This window comes from Salvia miltiorrhiza, chromosome 6 (assembly GCF_028751815.1).
Source record: "Salvia miltiorrhiza cultivar Shanhuang (shh) chromosome 6, IMPLAD_Smil_shh, whole genome shotgun sequence".
NCBI classification, from domain to species: domain Eukaryota; kingdom Viridiplantae; phylum Streptophyta; class Magnoliopsida; order Lamiales; family Lamiaceae; genus Salvia; species Salvia miltiorrhiza.
In genome coordinates, this window is record NC_080392.1 from 45,127,579 (window position 1) to 45,133,578 (window position 6,000).

The 6,000-nt window shown below is 39.0% G+C and overlaps 1 pseudogene; it reads left to right on the top strand.

Annotated features, from left to right (window-relative positions):
- Nucleotides 1-2,453: 2,453 nt before the first annotated feature.
- Nucleotides 2,454-5,124, top strand: LOC130989955 (L-ascorbate oxidase homolog; annotated as a pseudogene).
- The last annotated feature ends 876 nt before the right edge of the window (nucleotides 5,125-6,000 follow it).

Genomic DNA, 6,000 nt, shown 5'->3' on the forward strand with positions numbered 1-6,000 from the left:
GAAGATGATACTTATTATAAAAGGAAATGGTACATTACAAATGATATTTTTAATGTATGCAAACGATAATTTGTAAATAATATTTTTTATAAAATCGAATGATACTTTTTATAAAAACAAATGATATACTATTACAAACGACGCTTTTAATAACAAGAAATGATACTTTTAATGCATGCAATTGATACTTTTTGAATGAGCAGAGAAATAATATTTCGTAAATGACATTTTTTATAAATTAAAATATTATTTTGTATAAAAATAAATGATATATTACATGCAAATGAAACTTTGAATGGGGCCGAGCCAACAGTTGGAAATTACTCATAGCTATTAATATATATATATCTTCCTTGCACCATCATATTGTATGATACAACAAGCTGTATATGAGATTTTCTAAAGAACAATTAAAACATGTGATGTGAGAAATAAATTTGAGGAGATCATTTTCATTCAACGTGATATGAGCAAAAGGAAAAGAGTCAGTATACAAAATTATCCACTTTCGTATATTAAAAATAAAAATTATGTATTTAGATAAAAAAAATTTAAAATTAACCAATTGTTGTGTAAGATGATAATTTTGTCCCTGCCATTAATTTTCCAATACATTAGCCTTTTTTCTCTCTACTTTGGCGGCCGAGGGAGCTGCAACGATGTGTGGGGGCGATAGTCAGGGAGATGACAGAGGATGAGGCAGCATCGGAGGTGGCACTGAAGAGGATTTGGTGAGAGTGGTGGATGAGGCGGCAAAGGTGGAAAGGCGATCGATCTGAAGGAGTCATAGTTTGAGATGGACAGTGGAGGAAGCAGTGGTGGAGAACGCCTGATTGCACGTCGCCCCGAATTCGAAAATCGGCAGCAGCCGATGAATCACTACGTCGAAAATCTCACTATCCTTCTCTATTTCTTTCTTTGGCGAACAAAATCAGATTTGCGGAGAATTATTGTGGATTTAACTGAATATTTGAGGTTGTGTGCTGTCAAAATTTCGTGAAATAGAATTATTTGTGAATTCGAGCTCAAAAACTCAAATTCACAACTAAAACTTTGTGAATAATTTTGAAGTTTTTTTTACGTGAGGGAAAAATATTTTATGGAAATTTTTATTTTTAATATTTGAATTTGAGTATTTTTGAAGTCCACTCCAAGAAAAACTTTATTTAAATTTGGCTCCAAATCCCAAATCCCAATGTGGAAAGCCACTGGAGTTGTTGATGATCCACATGAGAACCTCCCATTGTCTTCGCTTCTTGGTTTCCAAATTGCATTTGTAAAATCAAAATGACTGTTTAAATTAATTTCGTGCAACTATTATTTTAGTTAATCATGTTTTACGAAAGCCATTTAATCCGTAATTAATAAGATCCGTCCTCGGCTGCGCGCTTCTCGCTTTCACACTCGCCTTACTCCACCGACAAATCTTGTTCCGTTTATAAACCTTACACAAGTCGCACATTTCACTTATTAATAAATACTAGTAACTTTTTAACACATTATTTACTCTTCAATTCGCTTTTATAAGTTGCTTTATTATTATGAATTGGTCTCCATATTAAGTTTATGGAGAATTGGGCGGATCATAAAAATAATTATTAGTATAAGAAAGAGTAATTATTTTTCATCACAACAATAATTACTATGAATTATCCCCACGACCTGTGCCTCGATCAGCCCCGATCCGCACCCAGACCCGCTCCTCAGCCCCGACCCGACACGTCTCACTTATATATGCGGTTTGATATGAGAATTTGTGTATTCTTATTACGTACCCAAATCCTTAATCACTACAACAGTCATCACACAATAACATCCATATTGCATTTGAATATGGATCACACATTGAAATATCATATCGTTCTTGTTATTTTTTCAGTAACTCAATCCTACTATCATGTACTCCTTCCGTCTCATTTTAATAAGCTCATTTCTTATGGGCACGTAGATTAAGAAATTTACTTCAATTAAGCACATTTTTTTCTTTACTCAAAACGAAAAATGAGTCTATTCTAATGAAACTTTCTAAAAAAAAAACGAGTCTATTAGAATGAGACAGAGGGAGTAATGATTTACTAATTGAACGAGACAAACAAATTATATTATACATTACATAACCAACATATAAAGTTCCTAACTTGAGTGAAATGAACACAAATTCGATCAACATAAAACAACATCATTTGCATGCTAGTAAGAGAAGAGAAATTTCTTCATCAACTAAGTAACTAAAAGCTAGCTATATAACCTTACTCTGCAAAACGTGAGAAAAGAAAATCTTCCCATTCATTGTATAGTACCCTTAATGCCCACCAAATTAAGACAAGCAAATACCGCAACAGAAAACTATAACAATAAAGAAATGATTGAGTGAATTAAAGCCAAATTGCTTTGCGTCGAAGGATTGAGACTTACAAGAAATCTAGTCAAATAGAAGAGGCCATTAAAGAGCAAGAAGTGCGGCGCAAATGAGCTTTAGATTTCTTCTCGAAATCTACATTGAGTTGCATGTTACCATTCATGCCTACGTTTGTTGGGATCTACGTCCACTTCGCCTTCACCTTAATCACCTTATATATATATACACACTCTTTTTCTGCACTTTTCATTTCATCACTGCTCATCCATCCTCGAATTTTTGTAAGTGCACATATTTTCATCTTCTGTAGCTTAGTTGGTTGGTTGGTCGTTCACAACTGTTTTTGTGGTTATAGACTACAGAAAAAAAATGAGACAGGCGCAGGCCATTCTTCTCCTGCATTTTTTCCTGGGAGCTGTGGCCTATTTGAGCTGCGTCGAGGCCGAGGACCCTTACGTGTATCTCAGTTGGGTCGTCGAGTATGGCGAGGCTGCGCCTCTCGGCGTCAAGCAACGAGTAAAAAGCCTCAACGCAAACTACGCCGCCATTTATAAAATGTTGCTCTGTTTTTTTCTTTCTCACCTCTGTTTTTCTGGCTCACCTCTGTTTTTCTCATGCCAGGTGATTCTTGTCAACGGGCAGTTTCCTGGGCCGACGGTCAGCGTTGTCACGAACGACAACGTGATAGTCGAGGTCCGGAACAAGCTGGACGAGCCAATGCTCGTCACATGGTAAGTTCGGGTGTGTGTGTCTGTGTGCGTGCGCGTGTGTCTGAATGTCCGGTGCATGACCAGGAACGGCGTGAAGCAGAGGAAGATGTCGTGGCAGGACGGGGTGCTGGGGACGAACTGCCCGATTCCTCCGAACTCGAACTGGACTTACAGGATGCAGATGAAGGATCAGATTGGCACCTACAACTACTTCCTGTCCACATTGATGCACAGAGCCGTAGGCGGCTACGGAGGCTTCAACATACTCGCGAGGTCCATCATCCCCGTCCCGTATCCCAAGCCGTTCGAGGAGATCACGGTGCTCGTCAGCGACTGGTGGAAGAAAGATCACAAGGAGCTTGCAAGCAATTCTTGATTCTGGGAAGTCCCTTCCTCTGCCTGATGGCATGCTCATAAATGGGAAGCCCCAGTCTACTACTTTCGACGTCGTCCCAGGTAAAATATTCCACACCTTTAGCAGCACCAGCAGCAGCAACGACAATAACAGCAACAACAACAACAACAGATTTATATACCAATGCCAATAAGCGGTACATGTATAATGCAGGCCAGACATACTTGTTCCGAGTCTCAAACGTGGGAATCAGCACCTCCATCAACTTCAGGATTCAAGGGCACACAATGGTGCTAGTGGAGTGTGAAGGGTCTCACACAGAGCAGGAAGTGTACGAGTCGCTCGACCTCCACGTCGGCCAATCCAGCTCTCTCCTCGTCGCCATCCAAGGCGGCAACCCCAAGGACTACTACATGGTGGCCTCCACCCGTTTCACCAAGCCAATACTGACGACCACCGCCACCCTCCACAGCCAGGGCTCCAGCATGCCAGCGTCGGGGCATCTCCCCATTTCACCAACCTACCACATCCACTGGTCCATGAAGCAAGCCAGGACCATCCGGTACCCACCTGCCCTGCCCGCCTACCCCACGCACCATTTCAGTTAAATAACTATAACCGTGCATCGCAGTTTAAAATAAATATCTTGATCCGTGGGTGCAGATGGAACCTGACAGCCAATGCAGCAAGGCCGAATCCGCAGGGGGCGTACCACTACGGGACAATCCCAGTCGTCAGGACAATAGTGCTGGAAAACACTGAACAAGTGATTGGTGGGAAGAAAAGATATGCTGTGAACAAGATGTCGTACCAGAATCCAGAGACGCCCCTGAAGCTGGCTGATTACTTCAACATCCCCGGCGTCTTCACCGTGAACTCCATCCAAGACAGCCCCCCTCCCGGCCCCGCAGTTATGGGAACTTCAGTTCTAGGAACCACGATGCACGACTTCGTGGAGATCGTCTTCCAGAACACCGAATCCACCGTCCAATCATGGCATTTGGACGGCAGTGATTTCTGGACTGTGGGGTAAGAATAAGAACAATACTAGCATGACATGAATACAAGATATTCATTTCAGCAACACCAGATTCATTCATTCATTCATTCATTTGAACTTGAAACACAGTTTTGGGAGTGGCAAGTGGAATACGACGTTGCGCAGACGCTTCTACAACTACCACGATGCTCCCACGAGGCATACAGTTCAGGTAATGGCAACTCAACTCGAGTTGTGAATGTTTGCAAAAATATCTGATGCAATGTGAGTAAACGTTCATGTTTATGGTGCATAGGTGTTCCCATACTTCTTGGAGTGCCATTTTAGTGTCTCTGGACAACAAAGGGATGTGGAATTTGAGGTCTGCGAATTGGGCGAGACGATATTTGGGACAGGAGCTGTATGTGAGAGTTTGGAACGACGAGAAGAGTCTATTCACAGAGACAGACATTCCACCCAATGCTCTGCTCTGTGGGAAGGCCAAGCATTAGTGTCAAAATCCAAATTATTTCTGTAATCTCTTTGAATTTTTCTTGTTTCTTTTCCATTTATATTTCAGTTACGAGGGTGTGACTGTATGCAAACAAAAAGTGTTTACGAAAGATAGAAACAGAGGTAGTTTTATGATTTGTGATGGTCGTTTCATGAATTGATGGATACGACTACTTCATTTCAATGCTAATATTACTTCATTTAAACATTACAGCATAGTGATTAACAATAGATGAAGCCCACAAATCCAAGTTACTGCTGAAAAGCCTAGCTTCAACCATGCATATAAATAACTACGATTGTGGCACATTACTTTTTCATTTGTCACGTCATTTTTTAGATTTTCAAAAAAAATAAGAGAAAGATAATTACCAGCTACAAATCAAAAGATTGAAGTATTATTGATATGTTTTAAAAGGTTAAGTAGTATAATTTGCAACAACATCACAACGTTAAAATGTAAAGAATTTAAATAGTGTTCAACCCTTAAACTTTTTTTTTTTTTTAGCCCAATCAAGTTATCAACCCTTATACGTTAGTAACATTTCGTTTTATGTGAGAAAATGGGGTATAATATTTTGTGTATCGATTTTAGCTTTTTACAATATACAAAATACATTTTTTGTTTGAAAATTAGGAATAGATTATTTTGTGTGCATGAGAGAGAGAGAGAGAGATTATCTTAATTTGTTGTGTATTGATTGATGGATAGAGTAGTAAAGTGATCTTTTATTCCATTTGACTTGATGTGTAGTAATTTTTGAGTTATTCTATTTGGCTTTACATACATTTTTTTAAAATAATTGTTTTATTACACTACAATTTTACCCTCTAAATAACTGCATCAAAAAATAGGCCAAGGTTATGTTCCTATCGTAGGAGTTCATAGAAAAATGTTCCTATCCATAGAGATATTTTGAGTTGGAGGATGGGTAAATTGAAATTGATACCTTATCATAAAAAGAAAAAAAAGAAGAAAAAAAAAGAAGAAGAAAGAAATTGATACCTGATCATTCGCCCAATCACTTTAAATATGCCATATAATTGATTTCGAGTTAATCTCTCTTGACTTAGAGCAGTTCGA